The sequence below is a fragment of the Azolla caroliniana genome, unplaced genomic scaffold (genome assembly GCF_043228905.1).
Source record: "Azolla caroliniana isolate FFs.n. ecotype wild unplaced genomic scaffold, voAzoCaro1.0.p SCAF_18, whole genome shotgun sequence".
NCBI lineage: Eukaryota > Viridiplantae > Streptophyta > Polypodiopsida > Salviniales > Salviniaceae > Azolla > Azolla caroliniana.
This window is the reverse complement of record NW_028230453.1, coordinates 4,249,855-4,257,722: the sequence shown is the minus strand read 5'-3', so window position 1 is coordinate 4,257,722 and position 7,868 is coordinate 4,249,855.

Below are 7,868 nucleotides of genomic sequence, written 5' to 3'. Positions count from 1 at the left end.
GGGCCCTACATATACACATCAATCCGAAAGCAATGTATTTATCGTATTCTCGTATTGAGTTTGAGGCTATCATATGGAGGGTGATATATTGATCTTTAAGTATCAATATATACTAGAAATTCCTCCAAATGCGAAAAGGGAAGTCAAAGAAGGACAAAGAGTGTTTGGAACAAAAAAAGAAGTGTTGATGTATTTCATTTATGGTCATAACTATATTGCCCTCGTGAAACTCAAGGCTTAAATTGGTTTTGTATATATGTGGCTCGACTAAAGAAGAAGCATTAGAAGGTGGAGTACATAGTGTGTTGCAGTGTTTGAAAGATGTGTATGGCTATGCCATCAAACTCAAAACTAACATGAGATTCAGATGCATCATCATAGTGAATATGCGAATGACTTTTAAAGTCATTATCGGAAAAGTCATTCACGCATAAGGAGGTTTAGTATCACTTTGCGTGGGGCTTCTCACATTTGGAATTATTTTATGAGAGTATTGTCCACAAGTAGACAATGGTACCACCAAGTCACTATTATGATTGTTATTGAGGTTAACAAAGAGGATCATAAGTTGGAGCCACCATTGGCAAATGGATCATCATTGCATGATTGATTGGAGGGGGTGTCTCAAGATAAACTAAATCTTAACTCTGATACGGAAAACAAAAAGCCAAATCTACCAACAGTTGACGCAATTCAAGATGTAAGAGTATTGATTTCTTCTTGGAAAGAAATTGATACATATTGTCAACCTCTTTCCTAGATATATCTATGGGATCCAACAAGTGCAAATTTCATTTATGAACAACTTTTGAATTTTCTATAATGATTGCAAGTGTGTGCGCGCACACACGGTCTCTCTCTCTCTGCAAGAAATGTTATTGCATTAAAAAGCCCCAATTTCCCAACTTTGAATTACGCATCTAAGATTTCTCAACCTCTAGTAAATATGAAGCCATGTGTCAATTCTTAGACGACTCTCTCTTATGCAAGATTCGTTTACATAGTTATAAACATTATTTTCACTCTCACTTTTGTTGTTCCCGTGATGGGTCACTCATCTATCATCAAATCAATTTGCTTGACATTTGGTGAGTTATTTGGATTTTGTCGTGTTTTTGTGTAGTTTGCATGGCCAAACTTATTTTATACATTAGGTCTCATGTTGCATGCAATAAATTTACGAAGGGCTTGGTGCTTTCTCTAGGTATATTCGTTTTGGAGGAAGTGGTGGGTGAGGTTCTTAATTCATGACATGATATTTGTTTTATGTTGGCAAGGCTTAGAAGTTAGCTTTTATCTCTCCATGACCCATGCATCACCATCCATGTGACCCATACATGACCTATCCATGATCCCATGGCTTATTCCATGACAAACCCATACCAACGTGCCCTTTCACTCCATGAACAACGTTTTACTCTCCTCTAATGATACAATTATCTTGAGCGATTCTTTACATATCAACCATGATGTCTCCCAATCACACAAATTTTACAAGGGATTCCTTATCCATCCCCAACTTCTTCTTTTTTTAATTTATAAAAGATATTGTTCCATTACTGTAAACAGTTTACAAGATTTCAAAGTCTATGTGATTTGCGAAGGAAACAACCATTTCAAAGGTTAAAAGTGCCAATATGGAGTGCCATTCTTGGAGGTCATGAATGGAGTAGTTGTCCACACGCTAAGAAACTCACGCCATTGAGCAGTTTTAGCATCAAAATCTCCAACTATACCGTCCCATCGACCCTTCAAACTATGAAGTACGTGCAACCAAATATTTGTAACCAATTTAGCTAGTGTTGCTTTAACTTTATGGAAAACGAGAGAACATCGAGCCTTCCATATATTATTATATACAATTGTACTACTTAGTATCTCCCATACTGCCACTGGTTGGATTTCTTTTCTTATCCCTGAAAACTGTATTGATGGCAATGGTAGTGCACGATCACTTCTAGATTTTGTGTAAAATCCATGGTCCATAGATTCAGGGTCATAATGGAAAACATAATGGACAAGAGATGTCCAAACTATCGCGCTCCATGTGAAAACCAATGGGCGTTGCCATATCAGTTGAGACTCACTACATTCCCATAAACAACGTTTTTGAGTTTCAATTTGTAAATGACATCGAGCACAACTAGAAGATATGCCCATCTTGTGCAACCATGCATCCCCAACTTATCCACAACTGTCTACCAGTTATATGTTTACATTCCACATGCAACCATGATTTCTCCTCATCCCACAATTTTCACGAGGATTTCTTCACACATCCATGGCTTTCCCATGAACATTTATACCATTATTTATCACATCCACCACTTTAAGACTCTTCTTCATAAAGGTTCTCATAGTGTCCTTGTAGCATACCCGTAATATAATGTCAATTGTATACTCATGATTGTCTATACCCACAAAAAATTATGATTACGAGATTTCATGGTTGCACATGGAATGTAAACATATAAGTTGTTGTAGGGATAACATACATGTATCATGGATGGTAGTGTATCACGCATGGTTCGTAGGTGGCCATACTTCATTATACATAGGCCATAGAATGAGGAAATAAAGTTTTAGAAGTTCATTAATCTTGGTCAAAAGCTTGTTTTCATTCAAGCAAATGACGTTTTTCAATTTAACAATTTTGTTTACTAATTGCTGACCTAAATATATTATTGGCTTTCGTTTGTGTAGTTTGGTCATTCAACTCTCTTTGTGATGTATCCTTCAACACCTTCACATAGAACGGAATTAATGCCTTAATTTAGCTCATGCAACTTACATTATATGAGGTTTCATAGGTTAGGATTGGCTATCATTGTGCAAGTGTGCTTTATTTACCTTTTTATCCATGGTTGAACTAGATAAAATTGTGATGTCTAGTTAATCCATGATTACCATGATGAATATTTCATTTCCTCATTATGTATCCTTAAAATTTAAATAAAGCAATGATTTTGTCATTTCTTTGTTTGAGAATGGATCATGGGAGCCGATGACCACTTTAAAATGATATCAAATCAAATAATAGCATATACTTAAGGAAAACATAAAAACTCATTATACATAACATGTTACACTATTCCACTATTTAAAACACTCTTTTGGATCAAGGATGTATTTACATCATTGTTTCCTTCCCAATAAAACATACGCTTGCATCTTTACAAGTTCCAAATTGTTTTCCCTTGCATCTTTATTTCCTTTGAGAAAGTTATCACTCACGAGTCACAACTTCATTTCCTTCCAAAACATTTCACCTCAAAGTAGGACTATAAATGTAGTTAGTGATAATTTTAATTTTTGAGCCTTTTGGAGCTCATTGTACAACACATTATCTTTTGCTAATAACTTTTCTACAATAGTATGTATCGGACTATCAAAAGCAATATTGCAAGGTGGTTTCCCCTTGCTTATCAATTTATATTCTCCAAGACAAATCTTGAAAGAAACAATTTGGTTGCTCGTATTCGAATTCTTCTATTCTTGTGTATTATCTCTCTTCCCCCTAATATTCATGTTTAGTTTTGGTATACAATATACCATAGTCCCCTAGCATCGATATGAATGTGGAATGAGAAAGAAGTGTGGGAAAGAAAGTAGAGGTTCATATTATTGTGCAACAACTATTAAGCTCATTGTCATTGACACAAGAGTTTGTTAGTAGTTATAGCCCATGTGCACACCCACATTATGATGACATGCACATATATCAACCATCAAATATAAATGATCGAGAACCGTCTACTAGATCTAACCCAATGGTCAAATTTGCACTCAAAATTTTCGATTCCTTTGTAATATCTCTATTTCCCCTAAAATTTATGCTTGGTTTGGGTACACCATAGTCCCAATTGAATCCATATGAATAAAAATATATATTCAAAACAAGTGTCAAACTTTCATTTTGCTGAGAACAACCTGAATACCCACTTATTTGAACCTTCATTGTATGATGCCCTTGCATCCAAGTTTGTTGTGTAGAACTTTGTAGAGTGTCTTGCCAAATCTACGACACATGCATTGTACATTTAGACCATTTTTTATTTGATCATTGAACCATTAACGAATTATGTGGAGAATTAGAGAATATAAGTCTATGGAGAATCAAATGCATACGCATAGAGGAATAGTTTAAATAAGATATATGACAAGCAAGAGAAACAAAGACATTGGGAAGGGGAGGGAGGGAGAAGAGAATATGTCAAAGGTAAGCACTTGTATTAACAAATGGGGGAATATTATAACGACAATAGAATTACTAATCAAATGATTCTCAATTCATAATAAACGCTTCATATAAAAGTGGGAGGCTTGGTTTATATGACGCTACCTTCCGACTACTTATCAAGATGAGTGTGAGTGGGATATCTTCTTCTTTTTTTCCAAAAAAAAAACTCCTTCCATTAGTTATAAAAATTTACCCTTCCATTAGTTATAAAATTTTACATGGGTGGGATATCAAATATTCTTTATGGTGAATACCACCAATTATGTTATTGCACATGACAAAAGACATGGTCTTAAATGCACACATGCCCCACTACATGTGTCTTCACACACACAAAGTGGACGTTTATGCTTGTTAAGTCAACATGCAACTTAAGCTCAAACCTATCTTATTCCATCAACTTGGATTTCCTTTCCTCACTTTTACACTCCCTTCAAGCTCAGGGGATCAAGAGGACATAGGTCGACTATCCATGAAAATTGTTCAAGCTTCCCCACCCCAAGTGCATAGGTAAAAATATCAACAAATTGTCTATGCGATAAAAATATGTTAGAAATTGATATCTCCAAAAATGTTCCACTCTTAGATGTAGTGTTAATGCACTGCATTTACACATTGAATGTGAGTTCCATGCTACTTGCATGTTGTTAAGGTTGTTGAAGTACAATCATAACATGCCATCAATCAACGTGCTTAATCTGCAAATGGAACACTGTTGTGGCAAGAATAAGTGAAAAGTGTGTGAAAGATGTGAGTGGAACACATAGGTCTTAAACCATGGAAGATGGGATTTGATGTTGTTTCCTTCTGAATATGTATTGGTGGGAGCCAACCATGTCAAGGGTGCCATGTGATTGTACACTTGATAATTTCCTCTTGTTGTATATAATGAAGCACTTAGTTTTGTGCTCATGAAAATATGTATATAAATATATAAATGTGTGCATGGTTGTGTAAGCTCTTGTTTTTAAGAGTGTTTGCTTTTTATTTTCAAGCAAGTGAATGTAAGAATGTCAGTGCCCAATAAGGTGCAAAAGTGTGCATAAATGTATAGTTGATTGTGTAGTTTAAGTATATGTGCATATAAATGTATGGCAAATCATTTGTGCAGTTGTTAACTATGTGTATATTTGTATGTATACAAGTACTCGTGAGTGCCCAAAGGTGTAGCTGTGTGTCCATGTTTGAATGTATATGTAAATTGTAATGTATTAGTGTTTGAGTGTATACAATTATGTGTATGATTTGATGTACATGTGTGGGAGTGTCTACATATGTGTGTTTTGTATATATTGAATTCGTATGCAACATGTATTCATGATTATGTGTGCTAAAGCATGAGTGAATGTGTAAACATTATATAAGCAATGCGATGTATATATGTATGTGTGTTGAATATGTGTTTGTGTAAGTGTTTGAGAGGAGATATTGGTATGTGTGATTGTGTGTCCATTTGTTCTCGCATGTGTGTGTGTACGTGCCTAATTGTTTATTTACATGTGCACATGTATGTTTGTTTTTTTTATACACATGTGTGTGCTTATATACATTATACATCTCATGTGTATATGCGAAAATCATGGCGAGAATTTCAAAGTGTGGATATGTGTGCTCAAAATTGTGTAAGGGAACTTTAGAGTTTTTGAAAGGGTAAATTAGATTAGATAGTTTCAAATTAGATGTGTGTGTGGGTGTACATGAGAAGAAGTAAAAAATGGAGGAAGTATTAGTTGCACAACTATGGGCCTTCATAAGGGACTCATCTCTTGTCAAGTTCACAATTTTGGATAGGCTCGATTCATGTCAAGTTGCTCAAGAGACACTATTTCCAGTGGCAGTTGTCAAATGACTTTCATGAGATAATGACTTCATAGGTTCCACAAGTGAATGGACGTGTTCTATCATGGAGAGCCTCACGTGAATTTCTCTCGTGTTCAACTTTTGAGGGTGGGAGAAACAAATAGGAGACAAATAGATTAATAGATAAATACGATGAAGTGGTTACAAAAGCTAGCAATTTACAAATAATTAACCCGACATGAGCCAAATTATGTAATGATTTAACCTGTATACACTAGGTCAACTGAATTATGGATAAGAAAGAATTAGAGCAAAATCCTTGATTCATATGGCGAGTCTATGATTGATGACAACAATGCATCCTAATAATCCTATGCTTCCTCATGATTTGCTATTCCACGATTTTTGGTTTGTTGCCGAAGCCTTTGTGTTGGAGTTCCATAACTACAAACCGAACAATGAGCTTTCTTCCTCATTTTATAGATTTCAAGCGTTCTCTAGTTAGATAAAAATAGAAACTCTCCTTTTGGCATGCCTCATTGCCTTTTCTTCCTAGAGTGCATCACCACTTGTGCCAAGATGGGCACCTACCTGGCTTTGGCAAAACCTATGTTGACCACTCACAGTTATCACATGATCCCCTGTTGACCCTTATGCACATTGTCTTCATCTTTCCCTTATAATCATTTCCATTGGGCGTCAAGTCCTCGTCACTTCCATTTATCACTTTGACTAGAATAACGAGAGTTTGTAAAACTTAGCATTTTCACTTTTTGGTTCCTTTGCACATGGCACATCATGACATTGGGTTCCATGCCATTTGTATATTGCAAAGGATGTAAAAGTATTTGAGGACTACTTTTGTCACATGACTTCACAAGAGGCAACTGTCATACATGTATCTATTGCCTTTGTGCTTGATAAAGCCCCAACCGATTGCTTTTGGTTGCTCTAGGAGATGTTGTTGCTTTCTTTCTTTCTTTCCAAAAAAACTCCTTCCATTAGTTATAAAATTTTACATATGAGATTAATATATACAAATCCATGTAGGGACGCGATAGGTCCATCTTATGTGGATGCCCACCGACTCAATAAAGGGGGAGGTCGACAATTGTTGGATGAAGGCTAGTCGTTGTCTTTCAACTCCATCGGAGTCGCCCTTGAGGCCATCATATTGGCTTTTTAGAGTGGCTACAACTTCACTCCATAGGTTGATTGCACTTGAACCCTCGTCTAATGTCACACCACGCCTTGCACATGGATGCACTGAATCTATCCTCCAATTGGCGAGAGAAACTAGGTTTGAGCTCCATTTTTAGAATCCATCTAGTTTGGGGGTCCCAATTGGCCCCCTTTTTTGGCTTAAAGTAAGTGAAACATAACCGCAACAGTATTTTCCAACAATCATTCCTTGGTTGGAGTCCTTGCACGACAAATTTGGCGAGTAGGACTTTTTATTGTGAGAGGGGATCAATAAGACCCAACCCTCCTCTCGATTTAGGTGATGTGAGTATAGGCCATGCCACCTTGGCCCGAGTTGCATGATCTTCCTTGCCATACCAAACGTAGTTGCGTACCAATCGCTAAATCTGGTGTATACTTTCCTTGGAGATTGTCCAACATGATAGGTTGTACCACGATGTTGTGAGCAATACCTGATTTGCCACTATGATGCACCCCGCTTTCAAATGAGAACGCGAAATGTTAATTATCAATCTATAAAACAATTTACCCAATCAATGTCTATGTAGCCTTTGAGTTGGTTTGCAACTCTCACTTCATAACATATTTTGTAGTTTGTGGTGCCTCTCACATTCTAACTCACATA